This window comes from Amblyomma americanum, chromosome 1 (genome assembly GCF_052857255.1).
Source record: "Amblyomma americanum isolate KBUSLIRL-KWMA chromosome 1, ASM5285725v1, whole genome shotgun sequence".
NCBI lineage: Eukaryota > Metazoa > Arthropoda > Arachnida > Ixodida > Ixodidae > Amblyomma > Amblyomma americanum.
The window spans coordinates 93,023,176-93,049,148 of record NC_135497.1 but is presented as its reverse complement, the minus strand read 5'-3'; positions in this window follow the sequence as shown (position 1 = coordinate 93,049,148).

The following is a 25,973-nucleotide window of genomic DNA, read 5'->3' as shown; positions in this document are numbered from 1 at the left end:
GCTAGCATTAATCTTTTCCTTCCTTTTTATGATTTTAATAAAAAACCACTACCACCACCATACGGTTTTTTTACGAAGCCCCCTAATATAGGTTGCCGGTTCGAATCCCTGCCGTGAGCTAGGCTCCAACTTAACTAGCAAGATTGTGCTGCGCGAAACACAGTCGTATGACGCAACCTGGAACATTCTGCGACGAACGGTTGGCATGATACGATTTTTTTACGCAGCCCCTGATCTTACGCAGCTTAATGACGTCATAGCTGTCACATATGGTTTCTCCTCGTTCTAAGGTCAAACTCGCGCACACGGCGCATACAGCGAAGAAACTACAGAGGGGAGTAGTAAAGTTTTCACTTTGAAAACACGCTCGCGGGGCGACACGATGGCAGGAGAATGCCCAGGCCGAGGGCGTTGAGCAAACAATACTACGGGGACGAAAAAGGCGCTTACGTAGGCTCGGCGCACTGTTCGACTAGGTAGAAAAATTACAGCTGGTTTGCGTAGTTAATCAAATGCAAATTAGGTGCGCTAGCACGGCTTGCCTCTGCTATACTTTTATAAGCGACGGAAAGTGCACCGGCTTTCTATGAGCTCGCTCCGCCTTCTCATCAACTAAGACATGCGGCGCTGCGTCGCCACCGTCTCCTTCGCGCTTCACGCTCACGCAGAACGGAGAGAGAGAGAGGAAGAGCGGGAGAGCAGGGGCGGCTTGCACGAAGCAAATAAGACAGTCATATTCGCAGTTCAATCTTATTCGCGGCGCGCGTAGAACCTCTCTCGGTTTTGAGAAAAGGAAAGGAGCATAGCTATTTCACGTCGGTGAAACACTTGAGTTGCCCAGTGTCAGCGTTCGAACCCGACCGCGGCGGCAGCGTTTCGATGGAGGCGAAACGCAAAAGGCCCCCGTGTGCTGTGTCATGTCATAATAATAATAATAATAATAATAATAATAATAATAATAATAATAATAATAATAATAATAATAATAATTGGTTTTTGGAGGAAAGGAAATGGCGCAGTATGTCTCATATATCGTTGGACACCTGAACCGCACCATAAGGGAAGAGATAAGGGAGGGAGTGAAAGAGGAAAGAAAGAAGGAGTTGCCGTAGTGGAGGGCTCCGGAATAATTTCGACCACCTGGGGATCTTTAACGTGCACTGACATCGCACAGCACACGGGCGCCTTAGCGTTTTTCCTCCATAAAAACGCAGCCGCCGCGGTCGGGTTCGAACCCGGGAACTCCGGATCAGTAGTCGAGCGCCCTAACTACTGAGCCACCGCGGCGGGTGTCATGTCAGTGCACATTGAAGATCCCCAGGTGGCCGAAATTAATTCCGGAGACCGCCACTACGGCTCCTCTTTCTTCCTTTCGTCGTTCAATCCCTCCTGTATCCAGTTTGCTTACGGCGCGCTTCGGGTGTGCGCCGAGGTATGTGAGACAGTTACTGCGCCATTTTCTTTCCTCAAAAACCAAGTTTTTTCCAAGCTTTTAGTCGGCATTCGTTGTGCGCTAGCCTTGATGGCCTTGACGCATGACGGCCTCAGTTGCCTATGGGCTTTAAAACACAACACACAACGCATGCGAGAGAGGTTTCAGACCGCCCTGCCCAGGTTTCTGACTGCCATCGGCGAAATCCGTGGTCGCGGCTAGAAGTAACTTGTGCTTGAGGGCCACGCATGCATTTATCCCTTTAGTTTTGTTTTAGTAGTTGCTTTTATATTATTCTCTGATGTACCACTGTTTTTGCTTGCGCCTGACTATAGGTAGTAACCTCATTGCATATTCACGTTTCGCAGTTTTTCGTATATTCTATTGTTTTGTTCAGATGTTATTTTTGCTCTGTTTTAAATAATCTGTGTTTGTGTTTTTTTGCCTTGTACCGCGTCCATTGTACTGTTATTGTTGTTTATTATTTCGGTATATTCCTTTTCCTTGATTCCCCACTCACTCAATGCTCTTCGGGGCCTGTGAGGTATGATTAAATAATAATAATAAAGCAAAATATTTTCGCAACTAACCGGTTGTAGTCTTCGCCAGTGTACATGCACTAAATGAACAAGTGAACGTCTTGTACAGAATGGACAATTTATTCACATAAACTTCGTAGGGCAAAAAAAGAAGCGTCAACATAGCAGCTTTTAGTCGCTTGACTTTTTGCCCCCACAGACTGGACGTTTTGTGTATACAGTTGTGAAGCTGCGATACATATAAGTGTGCACCGCGGTCAGGTTCGAACCCGGCCGCGGCGGCTGCGTTTTTATGGAGGAAAAATGCTAAGGCGCCCGTGTGCTGTGCGATGTCAGTGCACGTTAAAGATCCCCAGGTGGTCGAAATTATTCCGGAGCCCTCCACTACGGCACCTCCTTCTTCCTTTCTTCTTTCACTCCCTCCTTTATCCCTTCCCTTACGGCGCGGTTCAGGTGTCCAATGATATATGAGACAGATACTGCGCCATTTCCTTTCTGCCAATTTCTTTTTTGAGGGATGGCGCATCTCCACGTCTCTCTCAGTTTGGCATCGGAGGAGAAACATTTTGTCGCCACTGCTCCTGTAGCCGGAGCGGCAGCCAGTCACACAAGGTAACGGCATCCTTCACAGACAGCATTTGATGGTCCACAAAAGATGCGCATTCAAGTACTTCGACACTGTGAATGCCTGAACAAGAAAATAACACACCACAAATCGTCACTTTCTACTCAGCTATGTAGCCACCCGCTCTGCCGCTTACCAAAACATGCTCCTCGATCGACATTAGCGCTGCTGTGCTGCCGCTTTGGGCAGTGCACCAAGCTCTTCCATTAGATTTATGGAGAAGTTTCATGACCGTAAACCGCTATTGAAGGACTCTGGCTCTACTGAGGCAGTTTCAAAAATGCATGCAAGCATTCTCCTTCATAATCCAATCTAACCAATATTCACCAAATGCTACATTGCTGAACTAGAAAAGCTTGGTACTTTATTGAATTACAAAACAGTGGCGGAGTGCTACACCTAGTGCTTAGGTGTACTTTGATAATTAAGCTGATAACCTGTTTAGTGTTCTTGTCAATGCAGTTACCAATTGTGCTGAAAGCTGAAGGAATGATTTTTCACTCTCTGCTGAGGTATGCTATGCTGTGTTCGTCATGGCTCATGTGTTGCTTTGGGACATTAAACTGTACAGTTTACAAAGGGCGACTTTGGGGGGTTTTCGAGATTCATGTATTCTGATGCTTTTACTGTAGGTTTTCCTCTGCATCCTGATCATTTGTGCCAAGCTTGGCAGCTGTGTGGGAATTCATTCCTGCGCAAATCGATTTTAGAGTTTTCTATTTCCATGGCCTCAGTTCAGGTGATTTCTGCGAGTAACAGTGCATTTGCAATGTCGCGAACGTAAATCGCATATTACTGCCCACTCCACATCAAGATCAAACTTTTTGGCTAGTATTAGGTTGTCTAAGGAATTTTCTGAATGCTGTCGTCATTTCAGTCATTCAACGTTTTTCCAATAATGTCTGTGAGGTCACTGCTTTGTCAAGTGGAAGATTGTCCCTGGCCATGAACCTAAGTTTTGCTTTTGGTTTGCTGTTTATTTCTTTTAAAATAGTTCTACTTGGTATTTCGAAATTCGCTTTCTTATGCCAAAGACAGGTAGCCGTTAGGTAAGTGTTTTGATAAGTAACTCAACGTATTGAAAAACCTCCAGACTTGCCCTGTAAACATGCTTAATGTGCTTTCATGAGAACTTGCTTTCGCTCGAACCGTTGCCTTCTGTACATGCAACTGGAAGGCTCTAAGCACATTTTTCTGCACACACATGGCCCTTCCTTTATATGAGTGATAGGTTTGTTTTGGCTCGTAAGCTTTTATCGGGTGCCAGAGACATTTCTTCTGATTTAATTGGTCATCTTTCCAATTTGGCAAATATCTTATGAGTGTGTAATGGCGTCCTTTTTTAATTTGTTTGTATATAATGTAGAGAAACGGCTGTTAATATTTTGTAAATTACCTATTACATTTTATGGTAATAAAACTAGCATATTTGCAGCAATTTGTTTCTACATTCACTCCAAACAGCCACTTAGCTTGAGCGTGAGCTGAAGTTCAATGAAGGGTCAATGAAAAGCAGTTCAGAAAGTGACTTTGAAATGCATGCATTGTGTAGAGTAAATGTCACTTAACGTGCATGCCGCCTACAAGTCCTCAGAAGTGAGCCAATAATTTGCACTTTTTTTTCAAATTCCCACTTTTACGCCTAAGAGCTACCTGCAGTGTAAGGCTTTCACTTGAATTCCTGCACGCTACATGATGCAGCGCACGTGACATCAGGAATAATGAGCTGTAATTGGCTTGCATAAACACTCAGCACGGAAGGCGAGGTGAATGGCCAGCTATAAATTGTGGTATCTCCCTTTCCATACTCTCCTTTATTGTACAGACATGGCAGGAGAGTGAGCGGCAAAAAAAATATCAAGTAAACAACTGAGGCTGTTTGCCTGTGTGACGGTTTCATAGACAGAGTGGGGTGCTAAACTGCAATCTTTATTTTTTTCTCGCTCTGTTTGCTGTATGAGTTGAGAGGGAAAATGCGAAGGCTGTTTTTAATCATAGTTATCTCAGGTGCTTGATGCGCTGGGCTAAAAATTTTTGTGCAAAGGTGATAGGTGATGCAATACCTATCGGTATTTTTTTATCTTGGTAGACGCTGTTTAAGTTTCCCTTTGACGTGTGAAGAACACATTAACTAGATGAATAAGAATAAGCCTGAAAAATTTCCTGCTCTAGCACGTTCTCGCATAACGTGAATGAATATGCATTGAAATTGGTGCATGAGCCGTCTTGACACCAAACACTCTTCTTTAGGTATTCCAGTAGTACCAAACTTCTTGAAAGGAGCCTGCACATGTGTGCTAGAACCATCAGAGACCCTTTGCTGCTGGCATCTACTTCTTGTCATATTGCAGTGAGTATATTTGGTTGAGTGGGAAGAACATTAATGATACCATCAGAGTGCTCAGTGTGTCATGGTTATACATCTGCAGAAGGTAATGACTGAGATTGGTTTTCCTTTTTATGCCTGGCTGTAATTTTTAGCACTGAGTAGGTCGGGCTCCTTTGAAGAGTTGCTCAGGTACTGTCACATAAAAGCCACCTTTCTGCTTGTGATAAAGCAGTACAATGAAGCATTTAAATCTTGCTTTGGAATGTATTTAGGAAAGTGAAAGTTTTGGACCTGTTGATGAAACATGGGAAAAACATAACACAGACAGACAGACTGAGAACAAGATGGGATAAGTCAAGTGCTCAAAGCTGAATGCTTGTTGGGAACATCCTTCTCAGGGAATGACTGCACATGCCGAGAAGCTTCCTTAATAGCAGGAATGTGATACCTACATATCACACAGCACCTACATATCACACAGCACATTTCACAAGTAAAAAGATAACCTACTGAAAAACTCAACAAGGGTCCCTATTCATCATAAGAAAAGCTCAAAGTAACTTGAACCAGCAGAAATTGCCAGCATTTGAGAAGCATAATCTTTTTTTATTTTGCATGAAACGCAGTAGTAGGTAGGCAGGTAAACTTTAAAGGTTAAAATCAGAGGAATGTTTCTCGAGGCTTGTAGGTGGGGTCCTCATTGCAGGGCTCCACTGGCTTGAGCTGTCAGGTGGACCTGTTTTATGAGGGCTCTTTGGTCCTCCATACGATCGTTCGTCAGGATCACCTCCCAACACTCAATTGTCGTGTGCTGCGCCTGTAAGTGGTTCGGTTTCACCCCGCATCCCCACGAAATGTGGAAGAGTGTTTGGCGGGCCCGGCACCATGGGCATGTGTCAAGGTATAGTGTTGGGGGCATGAGGGGAAGTTTATGGAAATGAGGGAAAGTGTTCGTTTGGATCTGATGCCAGGAGATAGCGTCCTGGGTGTCTAATTTTGTGTGGGGAGGAGGTTATTACACACTGATATACATGCGGCTTCTGCATTATTGATGTATCAAGAATTTTGCCGGCCAACTTCAGCTTGTCCAGCGACTGCAATACTTTTCTGCTGTGGACAACAACCATACAATTTGCTGCATGTTGACAGGTGCACCAGGGCTAGAAAAGACTGATGCTGCATGGTGTCACACTGGTCATAGAGGCAATGACTGGTTTTTCTTGTGCAAACACGCACATCAACAGTTCAAGGATTGTGAATTATGGCTTTTGTGCAGACAACATGCAAATGTGTTTCATTCCATGCAAAAACAGCTGGGACTGTGGTGTTTAGCATCTGGGAACTGCATGTGGCCTATCGAGGTCACTGCAGTGTTTTAGAGTACACTGGTATTGCAGAGCACAGTGGCATTTTTCTTTTTTACGTCCATTGGAATGCAGCCAGCACGCATGGAATTTGATCCCATGGTCTTGAGTTTTAACAGCTGAAATCTAAAGTCAGTGCAATGGATCATAGACATGTTTCATGTCTTCCTCATTTGTAACGTGCACAGAGGCTGAGGTGCTTGCAGGGTGTATAAACTGAAATTTCATCCCATACTGTTTAGCAGCTGTGGTACTGGTGGGTTTCTGAGTTGCCGGCACAATATCTTTAACAGGCCGTGCCCAGTTTCTGCGAGCAGCTATACAGGGAAACGTCCCAGCTGAAAAGGTCCATTGGTTCCAATTGGAATTCCAGCTGATATTCAGTGGAACCAATTGGAGTTACTGGGTTCCGATTGGCGACAGCTTGTCCAACTGGTCTTGCAAAGTAGCATTAACTGGAACCAATTAGAGTTACTGGGTTCTAATTGGTAGCAGCTTGTCCAACTGGTCTTGTCAATTGGCATTAACTGGAACCAATTGGAGTTACTGGGTTCCAGTTGGCTGCAGCTTGTCCAACTTGATAAATCCAATTGGTTCATGAGATTTCAATTGGACATTGCAATGGGTTGCACCGGTTTCAGGTGGCCGATGTCACAGCTACATGATGCTCGTTATTGACATACAGCAGTGAACTAAAGAGGATTTTGCTGATAAGATATTAGCAGCTTTACCTGCTGAATTGTTTTCATCATTTCCACTACCACCGCGGGTGTGAGTAAATGAAATATTTTCGCTCAGTGGACAAGCATCACTGGCTCCAGCAGGAGGAAGCAAAAGTGTGTTCTGTGGATATATACTGAGCTTATGTTGCTTGTGTGCAATGCTTTTGCGATGGTTGTTTAGCTTCACTTCCCTAACAGTGTGCAATTCTCCTAATATCAGTTTCCCTGTAAAATGTTGGCACAAGGTAGAATGTTCCCCAATGGTCCTGGGAGAAAATCTAATTGGTTTCAGTTGGAACCAATTGTTTTTTGACACCACTGAAACCAGTTGGAACCAATTGGAAGCACGTCCAATTGGTGTCCGAAAACCTAACTGGTCCCAAATGGAAAAATTCCAGTTGGAACCAATGAACTTATTCAGCTGGGGTGTGCTTGTGCAATTCTCAAGAAAGCAAGTTTCCTTGTATTGGTGCTCATGGCGGTTCTAGAGTGCCTGTTAAAGGAGCGCAGATTGTGCTCATTGTTACCAGTGCATTGAAAAAAATAAAGAAAGGTTATGGTTTTCATTATGCCCACTGACTCTCTCCCCATTAATTATGGTGGCAGAAAAGCCCGGATCAGCGCATCGTTTTTAGGGCCCCCTGCAAGCTGTGTAGCCCGAGTGCCTTTACAATTGAAATACAGCGGCGAAACCTTTTTACAATGTAAAGAATGTTCTGTGTGCATTTGCTGTGGTTGCTTTGTGGGTTGCGTTGCCCAATTCTAGCCATAGAACACATTAAAAGTGCCAAGGAGAAGTTGGCCAAGGAAATTTTTTAGCTGGCACTAATGCAGCAGGTAAGAGGTGACCTAGGCATGAATGTTATATCTGCTGCCCTTTAGAAAGAGTTCATTCTACTCAACTCATAATTTTTATTGCTTTGCATCAGTTTTTTGGAAGTCAGGTTCCCTTCACATTATTTCAAAGTTTCCTCAACATAAAGTGATTTTTTTGTTGTCTTCTCTACTTTGATGTCCTAATCATATGTGCCACTAGACCTTCAGCTTTTGTTACTGTGGCTTTTCTGCTGTTATAGAAGCTTCTGGCAGGTCAGCCAATATTACAAACTGTGTGGGTGCAACTGTGCAATATTGTAAGTTTACGATGTATTTTGTTGCTGTGCTCCACTGAATAAAGTTCAAATGCCCATTTCTTGTGTGCTGTTTTGAAGGAACCTGAATAAAATTAATGGAAGCCTGGCATAGTCCATCAGCGTTCTGTAGAGAAACTCTGTATCAGGCAAGAAGTCGTGGCGTCACACGTGGAGGTGTGGAATTGAAATTGATTGAAACATTAAATACAGTGTCATTCAAGCATTGCCACATGTCTCAAATGCCATTATGACATGTAGGTCTACAAAGGAACGTAATTGGGCTGAAGAAAATTGGAATAATTAGTTGGGAATCGAACCCCTGACCGACAGGTTGAGAGTCAGATACGCTACCCCTAGGCCATGAATGCACGTTTGTAGAGCTTGGTTAAAGGAGGCCTCTATAAGCATGTAGTGTGGTCTTTCACATAATGCGGAAACAAGTTGCACGTCTCCATGGGCAAGAGGAACCATTGACACGACCCATTAACTTGCTGGAATCATTTTGTAAGCGGTTTGAAAGCACACACTACATTTACAACAAACATGCCGGGGACACCTGCTTCCAGCAAGCAAACGTCAACTAGCCCAACTTAATGTTTTAACGAGTTTGACCTATTAATGTTATTACATCATGTCCTTCAAGGCGGAAGAAAGCGAAGCGTGACTACTGCAAAACAGCCTTTTCTGTCAGTAGGTGAGAGCACAAATTCACAAACACATCACCACTGACCCACTAACTTTTGTCAACTGCTATCAACCACATACAATATTTTTAACTCCCACAACTGCAGCTGAAATTGCACAGTACATAATGAACCTTAAAGATATGTAAGTCTGCTGCTGTAGTGGACAACACTGAAGCCCCAACTGTAAAAGCAGTATGTGGTATATAGCTCCCGTCTCTTCAAATATTTGCATTTTATGCTTAAAAGAATATATGTTTCCAGAACAGCTTAAAGTTGAAAGAATATGAGTTATACACAAAGGAGGTTACCACAGTAATTTTAATACCTATTGTTCGATATCTGTCCTGTCTGTATTTGCAAAAATTGCAGAAAGGTCATCCACGGCAAACAATCCAGACATTGCGCTCAACCATCTCCGATTTGTTTTAAAAAACTCATGGAAGCTTATCGCAACGTGTGTAATCTAAGCCTAAAATATTTTTGCTGAAAAAAATTTATTCGTGAGGTGAGCTTAGTTTGAACATTTCGAAAAGGCATGAAGCCAGGCACTGTTCAATAATTGATGAAGAATACAAATTTTTAGAAAATACTCCACACATTTTTTGAGAGATTTGCACAGATTCTGGCTTTTGATATGATTCAGATCATATATTTTTGGACGGTATAAAAATTTTTTAAAATTTAAATAAAATGTAAAAATTTGCCATATTTTACTTTTTTTAAAGAATCAACTTCCTCTCAGAAATTCAGAAATGGCCATCTTGCTTCCCAAAATGTGTATTACCTATAAAAAATGTTACAGCTTATGAAACGGAATATGTCGAAGTGAAATAAAATACTGAATTTTCAGAAAAGTGTTTTGAACCATAAATACCCGTTTATTTCACCCTGAGGTGGTCCAAGTAAAAATACAAATGATGGCGGGTTTAGTTGAACAGTTTATTTCCTTTCATTTCTGAAGTATTAATCAAGGTTACTTGCTTAAAACAAGAAAAAAATGTTTAAAATTGAGGTCTCGCGCCCCAACTTGTGTCGTCTCTTAACGCTTCTTCACCGCACAGCACGGCACCTAGCATGACACATTTATGGCCAGATAACCGCTACAAGTTGGGTCGTCCATGGATAAGTGAGACAGTTACTATGCCATTTTTGCTTTCACAAAAACTGCTAATTTCACGCTACCACTTTCCTTTTAACGCTCTCTTCGATATCACCATCTTTAATCCTCCAGTGCGCTCGTTTGCTCGGTTACACTAAGGCCGACCATTTTATGACTACAGTTTTTTTAAAAATGACTCCATTTCGTTTAGTTTGTATTTTTCTATAACTGCTGCCCAACTGCTTGAAATAGAACTAACTTTCGTGAAGTAAAAAATTATTTGCCTGACTGTTTGGGTTGCACATTAGTGATGCAATGCAAACCTGTAAAGCCAGCATTTCTAATCTCCTCCAGACCCACCCTTTCATCGACATTTCTTCAAAGATGGGTGCGAAAAGTAAACAACAATTTGAAAGTTCTTATGATTCTTTCCCCCCAAATCTAGACTTTACCTATTAATAAGGTGAACATTGCAGTGTTTTGATAACCTTGTGCAAATTTTTCTTGGTAGTTTGAGTTAGGTGGCCCTAGATACCAGATATATGTCAGCTGCATTAGCACTGTTTCCTGCCATCGAAGATGTCACGCACAAGGCATATTAATGAAAGCATGCTGTTTGTTGATCACGTTAGATCATTTTCATGAATGCTGGCACTCATGGCAGTGACACAAATGTACGTCTGTTGTAATGTCACAATGAATGTTTGTTGCATCCTGACTTGTAGTCTGTGAAACATTGTCACCAAAGCAGTGGCCTAGTGATTTGAGCATCCGCTTGACATGCCGGAGGTGCGAGATTCGATTCGTAGTACCGCCGGGTGCCCATCAGTGGTACAATGGGCAAAAGCTTTCCCCTGGCCTGGTGCTCAGCTTGTCTGTGAAATGCTTGGAAAATAGGTCTTTGACTCCGCCCTGAATAGACGAAAACACCTGTGTGCCCTTGCGCCATGAAAATTCATCACCAGCACCATCATGAAAACATTTGTCGAAGCACCCTATGCGTCTCTCCTTGGCTGCCAAGGTGCTTTTTGCCATTTATAGTCAGCTTATGAACTTGTCAGGCCAGTTGTTTGCACATGTTTGTAGCAGTTCGCGCAAACTTTGCCTAGCCTGACCCAGCTCTATTTCCCTCTCTATTTCCCAATAGGTTGCTTTTTAGCTGAAGCATTGTTTCGTATATTGCCATCTATAGCTATTTTCTTTGGAACAGTTACGGCCTCTTTGGAAGGGTACAGGGAGTGAATAACATTTGGTGCTTACTTGCCTTAGGCACAGATTTTAAGTTTTCTGGTAGCGTTAGCTTACATAATATCGCACATCATTAGTGAGCAGTATGTTGGTTTTTGAAATGGATCATTGAGTAGTACCAGGTGCAGTGAAATGCTTTGTTTTGTTTTTTGTTACGTAAATTGCAGAAACTCGCACCACGCATGCTGTTCCCCAAAGAAAATCCTGAGCTGGTGGATCACGTGTTCCTGTGCGCCAAAGGAAAATGACTAGTCAGCATGTTCATCGATACAGTTCACACCATAACTTCCATAATGGCAGCTCTATGGATATTCAGCATAAGCTGCCTTAATCTTGCATACAAGCTATTATGCATCATTGAGCACCCATTCTTAAGCGTTGCAGCATCACAGTGCAAGTATTCCTCATAGTGCTTGATAATGCTGCACATACAAGAATCTTGAATTTTGTTTGCTCTCGAAGAATTAGGAGGTTGCTGAAACTACAATGGAATCTTATTCTTGAAGGACCGTAACACATCAATAAAAGCTGGTATGACAGTGTTTCTTGGATGGAAGTAAGAAGTTCTTTGGCAGAAGCTCCTTGTGCTCTTTGTATAAATGTGTTTCGTTTTGATAATAAAGTTTTTTCTGTGCTTCTGCATTAGTGTGTTTAGAACTTTGATGCATGTTTGTCAGTGCACATAGCCTTTTCATTTCTGTGAAAAGCTCAGGCAGTACAGATAACTGGTATATCTTTGCCGATAGTAACCAGGCAATTGTGTTTGCTTGTCAGCCATATAGTGGCACCCTTAAGGCACCCCTAAAGACCAAAATACCTCAAAAAATGAGGAGAAAGGATCTCCTTACTATACACAGATTTTAAACTTAAAAGTGGCATAAGTTCTCTGCTATACACAGCTAAGGAACAAATTGTGTTGCCTGGTTACTTGTTGCAAATATGGTACATTACATTATGTAGGTATTACAATCAATAAAGCTAAAGAGTATTCAAGAAAGTTACTGAAAGTAGCATGAAATTTTGAACCCACTGCATGCATTTTTACTACATTGGGTAGGTATGTAAGCAAACGCTAAAATGCTCCTAGGCTCGGTGGTTATGGCATGTGATGCATCCTGACATCTCAAAGTCACATATTTTCATTTTTGGATACATCAGTTTCTGAAACACGTGTGTTATACTGCAGCGGACGGTTACCTAGTGGTTTGAACATCCGCCTCATGCAGGTGCGGGCTCGAGCCCCAGTGCCGCCGAGTACCCACTGGTGCTCGGTTTCTCTTTGGTGAAATGCTTGGAAAGGGTCTGCACCCAGTCTAGGCAAAATACCTTGAGCCATGGCACTCTTTAGCCAAATGTCCCCTTGTGCCATTAAGAGATCATAGTCATCATCACAGCCGCCAGTAGGGTGTACATATGAATGCACAGAACACCCTTCTGGGCCAGGTGTGAGTCATATAATCGAAAATGCTCGAAAAGGTGTCTTCGTTTTTACAGTGCAAAAACATCCTTCTTTACAACGACAAAATTGCCAATGCCCGTTTTGAAGCGCAATAGTGGTTGAGTAAAAACTAAATTAAAAATGATTTCTCTTGGTCTTACCGCAGTAACCACATAAATTCATCTAATCGAGCAATTGGTCTGTCGTTAGCCTGCACATGGTGCCTTCTTCCTTAAAATTGCCAACTTTTTAAACACTTATGTGACCTAAACTAATACGCCAGCACAATCATTTATCCACACCAGCCTAACCTTATTTCAGCTCTTGAATTCGTTCAGAATTGAGCTACTCACTTCATTTCTTTTAAACTATACTTACGATGCTCTAGCATATCCACCTTAAAGTTTCAGCTGAAAAGTTCTTTCTCTCACTGCCCGTTGCCAAATTTCACGTCTCTGCTTTTATCACTGGTTTTTTTCGTTGTTCACCCCGCGACAGCCAGCTCATTCAACTAGCGCGCCAAACAACTCGCACAGACCTTGCCCCAGCTCAGGTGCTTCAGTATCGATGGCAGATGCCGGGGCTAGCAAAAATCTTATTCCTTTTTAATATTATTTAATAAGCCACTACTACTACTACTACCGTCCTACCAACGTCATCCTGCATCGTGCCCTACTACATTCCAGGAGTCATTTTTTGTGCTCACAGCTCAGAACTGGCATGACCTTCCTAGTGGCCTAGCGCAAATTTCTGATGCTGTTCATTTCAAGACTGCCATTATGGAAGCTGTTTTATCTCAGTGATTGCCACGCAGCAGTCATTGTTAACCGCCGTGTAAGCTGCCATCCCTTGTCTAACGTTCCACCTGGGGACCCTTGAGGTTCAAGATAATAAAAATAGCAATAAATATGTAAAATGTTTCTTAAAACTTTCTAGTGTGCATTTATGATCCAAAACTGGAAATTAAAGTAACTGCTTTAGTTTCCAAAAGTGCTTGCAATGTAATATTACTTTTGTGGTCAGTCATTTGAAATGTAATTTAATTACAATTGTGGGATTTATATAGAAGTAACTATAGTACAGTACGTCAATTTCCTAAAGCAACTGCAATATGTATGCCACATACCAACAGCACACTTTGGCGCATTCCCATACTCTACCCGAGGGCTGCCCACCAAGGGAGAGAGCTGGAGGCATTACCTCCAAAATTCCTTTCATGAACTGCACACCGAAATGCACTGGCAAGATGAGAACACGAAAAAGATGACGGGAACTTGGCGAGGGAGCCTAGCATAGTCACATAAAATCAACTGCAATCATTCTGCTTTCCTGGAAACTGAAAGCAACCGACAGACACCTCTTCTCGAGGCGTGGAACATTCAGAACACGCCAGACAATATGAGCCACTCAAGATGCAGCACCTGGGAGAAATGGGTGGAAGCTAGGACAGAAGACACCAACACCCTGCCGCCCCCCCCCTCCCACATATGCATCTCCTTTCCACCCAGCCAATCCGTGCCCTATAAAAACCGCGCCAAGAATCGCTGCCGTACGCCTCTTGGCTCTCCTGTTTTCTTCGCCCTAACCCCAATTCCCCTCCCGCCTCTTTCAACTGCATATCGAGATACTCTTGGGCCTGAAGAAGGAACTGAGCTGATACCAAAACGTTGGGATGTCAGTGGAAGAAAATATTTTTGTTGCAGACGAAATCACTGGCAGTTGATTTTCTCTTTAGATAGTGGTGAGGGAATCACATGACTGATGGTAGGATGATGAGGTCTTGCAGATGCGTGATTGCTTAACCCTTTCTAGCCCAAATTAAAACTGTTCAGTAGAAAAAATCAATATCCAGAAACTAGCATATGTAGGAGGAGGATAATTCTATAAAATCAAAAAATCAAGGTTTCGTCAGTTGTTCATAAGTTTCTTTTGCATGATTCTAAATGGAATCATTGGGATTTAAGCAGTGCGAAGTACTTAGTTTTGTGATTTCTTCGAAACATTTAATATCAACTTCTTTGAAGCTTCGCTAGTCTCTTTTCGAGTAGAGGATGACACAGTTATTACCGAGGATATGCAAGAATCACATCACACATAGCTTGTACCTCTCTTGTTATTTTATGATTGTGTGTGGACAGGTGTGCAGTACTATGTAACCGGAATTCTTGAGTTGGTTTAAGACAAGCACTGGTTCTTTCGAGACATGTCATGTAAGAGACAGGGCAATCACACTACCAGTATTCATATTTCCAGCCTCGAGCTCACAGTACCTGCTAACTGCCCAAACTAAAAATTTTTAATGTGAATGTCTCAAAGATTTAGTCAATGTAGAAGCGTTTGAAATATTCTTGCAGTGAAGATGCTCCTTTCAGTAGGGATTTCTGTTCATGATTTCTTCCTTGTTCCCCAGTATCATTCTGCATGCACAATGCTGATTTTTCTCTGATGACTTTTTTGGTTGCACAACACGAACTGTTGGATGAGTTGGTCGGCTTTTCAGAGGTCGCACGCTGTATGGCTTTCAACCTACGCTGTAGTTGCACTACCATTCGGTTCTGCATCGTCCAGTAGTTTCCAATTTGCTAGCATGGACGATATTCTGTAGAGGTTTAATTCTTTTGTGTTATGCTTTGCCTTTGAGTTGTTGTTGCTGATCTACGTGCGATGAATGCCATTTCTTTATCATTCGATGAATTGACACATCAACACGTCTGGTGGGCTGCTCTTGAAACTTCGTCCTTTCCATATGAAAGTTCTTGCGCTGAATGTACGCATCTTCTTGGGAAAAAACGTTTATCGTTACGCATAGACTGCGAAAGAACCAACATTTACATGACACAAGAAGTCACAAACATCTCGAATGCGACCGCGCTGCTTATTCTACAGTAGGGCCTCCAGGTCCCAGTGATTCCATTTGGAATCATTATTATTTGCAAAATATTTTAGCGCTTGTAAATGTGTTTAACCGAAAGAATTTATCTTGACGGAGTTACGTGGGGCTTACTTGTACCCTTCCACGTCATTAGAGAAAAACAAAAATGATTTTCTTTCTTCTACATGGTGCAAGGGAGGACGTAGCACCAAGTGATAGCAACAGCAAAGCTTGCGCAGTTTCTATATCCCTCACCTATGTACTAGCATACGTCAGTCATGTGAAAGGCTGCTAAATCATGTAGATGTATTGGTAAATGTCAGACCTACACAAAAACAGCAGCACTTTCTTGCTCAACTCAAGACTTGTGGTCCCTAAATTTGGTGATTCCAGTTGCAATCACCAGACCTGAAAGGGTTAATCACATTGCTCGAGGACAACTTTGTGAAAGATTAACTGTATATTCACCGTTAGTGCAGAAAAAAACAAGCAAGAAGGAAATTTATTTACAATGCATGGCTCTTAAGAACTGTCAAAATCAACCGTGATCCCGCCAAAGCCACTTTTAATCCCGATGTCCCCACCATCTGTTGGACAACAACCAGTTAGCTCAGTCCAAACTTCAGTTGTGCCAGTCAGTGATTACAGAAAGCAATGCACTTGTAACCAGTAAGGTACGACAATATTCTGTCGCCACTTAAGGGGTCCCAGTTATTGTCCTTTCCCCCCATGACCTCGCCAAACACTCGCTTTTCTCATGAGTCGGGCAGATGCACTAACACTTGGGCAACCATTATAGTACTACAGAATCACGGACAGTCCATCTCTGATGCAAACTCATTACTGGCGCTTGAAGTGTCATATCACTCACCTCTCCTCAAAGCCATGGACTTAGTGGCGTCCCTTGATGTATACCTCATTACCACCTGACCGGAAGAAGAGGTAGTAAATGCGGCTGCTATATAACATACTTTAGGTAATAACAGTCACGACCTTGAATAGAAAATATCAGATAGCATGCATGGTCTTCTGTGACATTGCCTTCGGTTTTCGTAATGGCCTCCCGCCCTTCACAAGAGACCATGCAATTTTTTTTGACGTTTCTTTAATTGCCTGGCTGTTCTGTGAATTGTGTTCTCATTGTGCACTGATTACTTTACTGTCGGTGTCCTTAGCTCTTGCCACACCAGGTGAAAGAACATTCAATTTTCCGGTAATTGAGAGCATAATTTACTTCATCTGTGGTGTAGATTTCTTTAAAATGCTTCAATTTTTATTAATGCAGTTTTATGACAGGACAGCTACCCTTCCCTCGTCCTCAACAAGAAGCCACATGAGACAAAAGAAATATGTGCCAGCTTTGAAGCCTTGAAGACATGTAATTGACATATCATAGCCGGCGTCAGCACTTTAATGTAAATGTACTCAGTCTTGGATGTTCAGTACTCTTGAAAAAACAAGATTATCTTCGCTCTTTTAGAACGTTATTGTGGATTTCAGTAAGCCCCTTTGAAACCAGTTGTGATTTGGACAGTTCCTTTGGTTAAGAAAGTTGGATGAGTCTCGTAAATTATGACAAAAAAATTCAGAGGGCACTCACGTCTTCTTACGTGCTGTGAAGGCAAAAGCAATAGTGTGTCATTGTGACCGCATCGTGAACGTCGGCGTGATACTGCAGGCTCGCGAGCTGGTGCGGCAACCTCGATCCCTGTACCAAAACAGCACACTATAATTTTTGCCCCCGCGCTACATGTGTTGTCACAGGCCGGCAACGAAAAAGACACGACCCTGACGAAGCGCGTATTATGAAGTGTCACTTAGCAGGTACTCTCGTGTCGATTTCTGTCAACACGGCGCTCACACTGCAACAGTGGACAAGTAGTACCTAGCCCAGTTCGCTGCCTTATGAGCGGCGCCGTTGTGACAATCTAAGACCACCTTTGTGCAAAAGAACGACTGCTCCATAGTGGTAACAAGGCTTAATTCCCAAGTCCAGGCGTTGTGCACAGTACTCCCACACAAGACATATAATCAGCGCCTTTTGCCAGATATTTACCCCCGGCCTGGCCAGCAAGGTCAACAGCCTGCTCCGCCGGCTCACCATTCGCGGCTACCGTGACATCAAATAAATGTGGACGTCCTACCACAACTTTATGCGGCTCTCTGGTTTCATGGAAGCGCTAGCTGCGCATGCTGTCATTGACCACTATCCGAGCTTCTATCCCAGAATCGACGGAACCAAACCCGCGGCGACCAACTTTCGTCGCGGAGCATGTTTTCTCGGCCGGGTCCAGCAGCACTAACAAGCGCAGCTGCCCAGTCGGAATGGTGTTCGTTTAAGACGCGTGCCGGACCGGGGGACCGGGGGTTTGGGGGCTCCTTCTGGGTGGACCAGTAAAGTTTTCATTCATTCTCCGATGCACGCGGATTCGAAACAGCAGTCTGAAAGCGACACGCGAAGAAAACATGCTTGCGGAGCAGAAGTTCGTCTGCTACGCGCATCTCAATCAAGGCAGCCGGCGACGGTAGGCGGCGGGGGAGGAGATATCTTCATTCGATTCAGAGCTGGTTCACGGCACCCGATGGTGCCAGAGCAGTGCAGAACGAGTTCTGTGGTGCAGGTGCAGCACGTCAGCAGCGCCGCACCTTATGTGTGACAATTTTCAATCGAGCGCGTGCAGGCAGGTCTTGTGCTCGTCGTGGAGTTGTTCAGTTGTCGCGTGTATTTTTTGTGTGCGGTCGCTTTCGTGCATAACGAGATTTGCGGCGGTCATGGGCGACGACGAGGACATCACATAGTTCCTGGTTATGGAGTAGTTCGATCTACTCTTCCGGCCGACAGTGAATATGAGCAAACCGACTGCGTGCTGTCCTTTGCCGCAACTCACTCAATTGTTTGGACCGATCGCAGCCGAAGTACTGTAAAATCGTGGTTGCAATTGATACTTCAATTTCGAATTCATGAGGCTCTTCAGACTCTCTAGAGAGTCGTTCGAAGAACTTTCGGCGCGCCCTGTATATTTTCCGACGCCTATAGGGGGGCGTCCACAAATTACTGTCGAGAGCCCGCCTCGCTTATTTAGCTCTTCATAAGAAGTTTAAAAGCTACCTCACTGGTTAATTAGTGTGAGCCCCGGCATCCCTGTAGCCGCAGCTGAATGACCAGACATGCAGCGGCGAACCAGCAGCATCCGCCTGCATGCTAGCGCAGCAGGCAGGGGTACCGACGCCTGCAAAACACGCCCGGATTCGCCCTGCCCATATTTCCAAAAGCCCAGACACCAGTATTGCGCCGTCTGAAAAAAAAATGTTTTGTGTGAACTCGCATGCACACGGACGGCTTATATTAGCTAGCTGTTACAAGTAGCAGGTAGAACAAAAAACACCAAGTTACCTGTTTCTCGCAAAATGGCATAGGACCCGTCGACGACAGCGAATACCTCCTTAATTGACTTTTAATACTTACGAGCATGTTAGCGTCGTCTGCTGAAAGCTGCCTGCACGTGCACAACTTTTTTACACCTCCTTGGCGGCTGGTGCCGTGGTACCTTGCACCAAAGCGGCACCACGGCTGCACCCAAATCAATCGCGGACGGCGATGCAGAGGACGCTGTGAATCGAGGGCTATAAAATTCACCGGAACGGGAACTTTAGGGCTTTGGTGCAGCGCACCATGAACCGGTGCAGGTGGTGCAGTAGGCGGCGGTAAAGCCCCGGCTTTAGGCGGCGGCGCGGTTGTGCGCCAGTGCATATACCACCCGCAACGGTGTACAACGAATGTTGCGTCGCAATTTCAATACGGAAGTCGGGAAGAACTGTCACCACATGGGCGTTTGAGTGCAGTGGGGCCGTGCGGGGGCCCAAGGACCTGCGTGTCCTTAAAGTCCCCTGTGTCAAAGTTTTCACAACCACCACCAGTGGCACGCTCCCACTCCTCGCGCGCCTGCTCACACGTGTGGCGCCCGCCTACGGGTTGTGCGTGCGCCATGTAGTTCTTTCCTTCCTACATGGTGTGCGCCGTTTCGGGTGGCGATGCTGTCATACGTCAACTGCCACACTTCGCTGTGCCGTGCGTCCCACCCCCCCCCCCCCCCCATTTTTGTACCATCTCTGTACACACACAAACGCCGACGGCTTTTAGCGTAATGGGACTAGTAATAAGTATTTCGCCTTAATAAATGGTATACGTCTCCCTTCGAGTGACATTTTTTGCACAGATTTTGATTTTTTTCGAAGCCATGTAAGCGCTTTCCTTCGTAATGCTTCTAAATGAATTGGGACCATAATTTTGCCGAGCAAAGTAGTGCAGCGATGAGGCAGTGCCTGCGTGTTATCCAGCATTCAAATTAGGGGTAATTTCACCAATAAGGAAGCAGTGCCGTTTGCGAAGGGTCGTTGCTTTTACTTTTATCTAGAGGTAGATGTACCTAAAGGTAGTTCCTGTAACGATCTTCGAAGGTTGTAAATGATACTAAACGTAGTCGCTGTTACTACCTTCACAGGCAGTAAATGCTGCTAAAAGTAGTTCTTGTGACTACCTTTGAAGGCAGTAATGGTATTAAAGTTAGCTGCTGCTGCTACTACCTTCAGAGGTAGTAAATGCTACTAAGGGTAGTTGCTGCTACTACATTATTAATGGTAGCTGCAAATGTTACTAAAGGTAGTTCACGTTGCTGCCTCTCAGAGGCAGTGACCGTTACTACCTTGCAGTTACTACCTAGGTATAGTAATGTGTGTAACGGGCGGTTACTACCCTGAAAATTGGTAGCAACTGCCTTTCTTCTTTTTTTCTTTTTGAGAGCGCAGGTGCACGAAAAAGATCACTACTGCTATGCATCCAAGACAATGCAAAACTAGTGTGTTTCATGAAGAATTGTAGTAGTGTACTGCTTCCGCAGGTAATTTTTGCTAAAGCATACAGCAAAATAAGGAGATGATGATTTAGAGCCCGTAATTTCTCGTGTTATTTGTAAAATGCGGTGGAAGAAAGCACCGCCTCGGCAGAATTTTCTCCCCACGCTGCACGCGATGCGGTGGCTGAAAAACCCTTGCACATTTACTCCGCGGTGTACTTTCCCCTCCTTCTCAACACAAAGAACCTCCCTCATGACCGCATGCCATCATCTTGTATTACCCTTCGACAATTTGCGTCACACCTTTCCAAAAGCTCACCATCTTGCTGCCTTACGCGGCCTCCTCACCTATATCGAAGACACTGACCATATGACCCGCCTTTAATCTCTCTCTCCCCAATTCCTCTTCTCAACCCACCGCATCTTTGTTTTCAAACTTTTTTTTACCTGCCTTATCTCTATATTACCGCCGCAGACCATTCGGGCGCAGCACAGTGCAATCTATTAAGAACTGCAAAAACTGCTCCCTGCTCCATTCTTCATGCAACAACCCACACACACACTCAGTCTGGGGTTAACCTTCGCGGTGGATACCAACTTGCTCGCGTCCTGTGCCCTGGCTGCAGAGATGTGATTTGCCCACCTTGCTCCTGCTCTGCCTTCACGCTTCTGGCATGATAAAGTGACGTGAAAAACACACACAAAAGACGGGGTGTCTCGTGTATTTTTTTTTGTATCGCGCAAACCATGCCGGAGGAACTACACCAACTAGCCTGACAACATGTTCTACTTAAGCATATTGCTCTTCACCCTGACCTCCACTTATGACCATTTTCTTTGATCCCATCCCCCTGCACAGCGCCGTTGCGGTGTTCCCGATAGAGGAGACAGTCACAACGGCCCGCTTTCACAGCCCTTTCCCGTTTTAATAATCGATACCCCTCACCACAGACAACTCTATAGCTACAAAAGGGACACGAATTAGAGTGAAATAAACACAATGGTTTCAGCAACAATAGAAGCAAAAAATTACAGCAACAAAGCAAAAAGGATGACGCAGTTACATGCAAAGCAGGCCCGCAGAATGGCCTCAGTGCACGTGGCATCAAATTGAGCTGAGTAAGTCATGCATGACATCGAAGAAAGCCAGCAGGCGCGCTGCCACACGTAGCTCCCGCCATAAGTTCTGGTGTGTATGGCAACAAGCAGGCATAAATGACCGTGCATTCCATCATTTAAGTTTATTTGATAACAAGAGCGCACTGAACCGACCGCGTAATTGAGTTCTAGAGTAAATACGCCCATTAAGAGCAAATCTGCCATTTATTTGCCACGCACAAACGGAACATAATGGAAAAAGCGCTGTGCCATCTGAAGTCAATTACGGCCGTTATTTAGGTAATAATGCGCTGCCATTCACAGACAGAAAACTATGGCAAAACACATTTTTTTAAGCATAGGGCCATCTCAAGCTAATTTTTGCCCGTCATTTAGGCAATAAAGGAATAAGCCATTCACAAACAGAAAATGAAAAAAGCACAAAAAGAAAGCACAGTGCCATCTCAAGCCGAATAATGGCAGTCATTCAGGCAATAAAGCACTAAGCCATTCATAAACAGAAAACAATGAAAAAGGCACAGTGCCATCTCAAGCCAAGTAATGGCCGTCATTTAGGCAATAACAAGCAGCAATAATGCAATAAGTCATTCACAAACAGGAAACTATGAAAAAAGCACAATAAAGAAATCACAGTGCCATCTCAATCCACTTAATGGCCGTCATTTCGGAAATATTGCAATAAAAAACAAGAACGAGGACATTTCATTGCAAGGAAAAAAAAACGGCACCCTCAAGCCGTTGCGCACCTTGCCGAGCGTAACCACGTCCTCTTAGTTGGTGGCACTTGTGACACTGGCTTCGATCGGGCGCAGCAGTCCCTTTTCACGTAACGAACGGGAGATTTTCGCCCTGACGTGCCCATTCTCCACTACTCCAGATTCGCCCATCGATGCTACCAAATCTCTCCATTGCTTGTAATACGCGTTATCTGCATTCCTTTCCAGGAAGCACAGGATCTTTAGCTGGTTGGCGTGCCCATCTTGAAACTTAAGCCCCCTGAAGAAACTTTAGTCTATACGACCCGACACCAAGGAGCTCACTTCTGCACGATTCTAGGAGAGGCCACGTTGCTCAAGTAGAAGTCCTTTAGTTTATTAGTGCAATCGCTTCCCGTAGAGCCAATTATACGGTTCAGGTACTCAATGGGGAGGCGAGTTTTTCTTGCGAACGATTTTAACAGATCAACACATTCGATCCCTGAGTATTTTCTATGGACCATAAATGGTCGCTCTAAAAATAAAACGTCCTTCCTTGGCGCCTCATGCATCGCCCTCAGATATAACATGTACAGTACGACGACAACGGCAGAGATGTACGGTCTGAGGACGCTTATGCGCAGCCCACACTTGTTGCGGAGATTCTCTAGATTGGCACTGGTGGGGCAGGGGAATTCTCCTGAGAACAACGTGGGCAACACCGCTGCTAGCCCGGTTTTCTCGAGGTCCCGAAAGATGCCCATTAGGCGGTTGACGCTAACAGCTGATACTGAGCTCAGCAGCAGGCTCAAAAATCGACAATAAGCCCTGCTTCGTGCAGGGCCTCCCGGTCGTCAACAGAGAGCAAACCGTCCAAGTAGTCCACGAGGCCTTTAGCCGTCTTGAAGTCTGCATCAAGCACTGCGCGGGTCTCTTGAAAAGGGGGCTCAAGGTACTGGTGTCCAGGAAAGTCCCTTCGGGGCGCGGACTTACAGCCGCTAGTCGAAACAAGTCACCAGAGTGGTTTTGTCGGGTCTGGGGGAGACGGTGTGGCTACGACGGATTCCAGCAAATCCTGGTCGAATGTGTCAGACCACTCTTGTGCATCAAACCCGGCGAGCTATATCTTATAGAGGCGTCGAAGAACTCTTTCCGCTGGATATCCTGTGCAGCGGCGCAGGACGTCGCTGCCTAGTCTAACGGCCATGTCATCTGTCCAGTCACCGAAGTTGTCAGTGATCATCGGCAAGCAGGTCTCATTCGGCACCATGTGCGTGGTTACCTCGCCATTGGAGGCAAAGGTGCTGAAGTACTGCTGCCGAAGTACTGTTGCCCGCTTTCGCTTCAGCATCGACGTTGCTAGGACACTTCTCGCTGTGCGTGGTTACCTCGCCACTAGAGACAAAGACGCTGAAGTACTGCTGCCGAAGTACTGTTGCCCGCTTTCGCTTCAGCATCGACATTGCTAGGACACTTCTTGATCACCTGCGTCACCATAAAGCGATGAATTAATTATTACGAGCGAAGATTATATACTGCGCTTCGCTAGAATTACGCTAACTATATAGCATGGCCACTCTGAGAGCTCTGCAAGTAATCTGCGCCGAGTGCCTCCATACTCACTACAGCGCCATGGCGCACGGCAGAACGAGCAGAGAAGCATCTTAGCACACGCAGCGCACCTTACGCGCCATTGATTACGAGAGAGCATTCGAGTTAGAGGAAACCTCAGCAGGCATTGAGAAATTAGGGTGTAGAAGAGCCTTAAGTCAAAATACTGGAAGATATATACAGCAACTGCACAGCTATATATACCATAGTCCTCCATAAAGTCAGCAATAAAATTCCAATAAGGAAGGGCGTCAAGCAAGGAGACACGATCCCGCCAATGCTATTCACCGCATGGTTACAGGACAGGAGGTATTTCAAAGCCTGAGTTGGGAACAGTTAGGGATAAGAGTTAATGGAGAATACCTACATAATCTGTGATTCGTTGATGACATTGCCTTGCTGACTCACCCATGTGGTGAACTGCAAATCGTGATCAGTGAGTTATATAGGCAGAGCAGAACGGTGGGTCTAACAATTGACATGCAGAAAACCAAATAATGTTCAACAGTCTAGCATGGGAACAGCAGTTCACAATTGGCAGCGAGGTGCTAGAAGTGGTAAAGGAATACTTAGGGCAGGTAGTGAAAGCTCATCCGGATCATGAGAGCAAAATAACTAGAAGAATAAGAATGGGATGGAGTGCATTGGCAGGTTCTCTCAGATCATGGATATTAGGTTACCAATATCCCTCAAGAGAAAAGTGTACAACAGCTGTATCTTACCAGTACTCACCTACGGGGCAGAAACGTGGAGGCTAACGAAAAGGGTTGAGCGTAGGTTAAGGACAACGCAGCGAGGTGTTAGAGATGGGGCTTCTATCCCGATAGCAGGCCACTAGTGTTGGGGGATTGCCCTTCGATCCCACCGCTGCCACTAGTTGTTAGATGCGGGCCCCTGGTTCGCCTGGGCCGTCTCTCGCCAAGGTCGAAGTCCACGGGTTCCGGATCTGGAGACTGCTGTTACGGGGTGACGAAGAGACGAGATGGCCTTCGAGGTGGAGAAGAGGCTGAAAAGGATTTATTTACATATTTACGTAGTTTTTTTAAAGCGAAATTTATTGCCACAGGGCAGCAAAGATGGGTGAAGGTGTGATGAATGATGTAGTAGAGATTGCATGAATAGAAAAAGGCTAGCTGATTTGATGAAATCCAGTAGAGAACGATGGTACGGTCCCTGCGTCCAGGCAATGTATGAAGCAGGGTTGCTTGGTGAAAGACCCGCTACCATCAGGTGCCGGATCCTTGTAGGCTTGAGAGCTGGGCAGTCTCACAGTAAGTGATGAATGTCGGCTTCAATGTCCTCGTGTTTACATATCGGACACCCTGGCCGAGGAACAAATCTCGGTACTGAGGCCACTTCCGAGTGACGGCTGGTGTGAGGGCAACCCCGACCCGGATCCTCATAAGCGCAACCTCCTCAGCACGGGTAAGACCGCGGGGGAGGGTTACCGCACACGGAGAGATGAGAGCACGTGTGCGGCGCCGGAGGAGTTCCTTTCTTTATGAAAGGAGAGTAAAATTGTCCAAATGAAGGAGCCGAGGCAGTGACGAGTTTTGATTCGCAAGGCGGGTCGCTAAATCTGCCTGGCTTTGATAGGTCAGCAGATCCCGTGGGACCCACTCAATACGTACTGGCTGCGGGATGCGTGCCGGTGGATGTCCTGACATATCGTTGGACAGCGGCTAACACGTCGTAGCAGCCGGGCAACTTGAAGGGCGTCAGTGCGGATGGCAACGTGGGCCGCAGGGAGCATAGTTATGTCGGCCACGGAGCAGAGTGCTTCTTGAACTGCAACGATCTCAGCACAAAAGGACGAAGGGGGTTCCGTAAGCTGAAACCAAGAGGTTTGATTCGGGGCAGGTCTGCACGGGCAGTAGATAGCTGTTGTTGCTTTACAGTCTTGTATGCTTGCGTCTATGTAGACAACAATTAATGGATCCTTCAGGCAGGCCAGCATCTTGTTCCTCAAATTTCTGGCGAAGCAACGATGCCGAATTAGCAAATTTTGGCCGGCGATTATCTGTTAATTTGTTGTCGCTGAGCTGTACACACTTCCATGGAGGAAGAACAGGCGTTGGCGGCTGAAGAATGGAGTGTGACGTTGCATAAGTCCTCAGTGCATGCGTGGAGTGCGATAGACTGGCCTTAAGGCTGCGCGCTTCACGCGCTGCTGCACCACCTCATCAATGGTATTGAGCTGCGCATTCT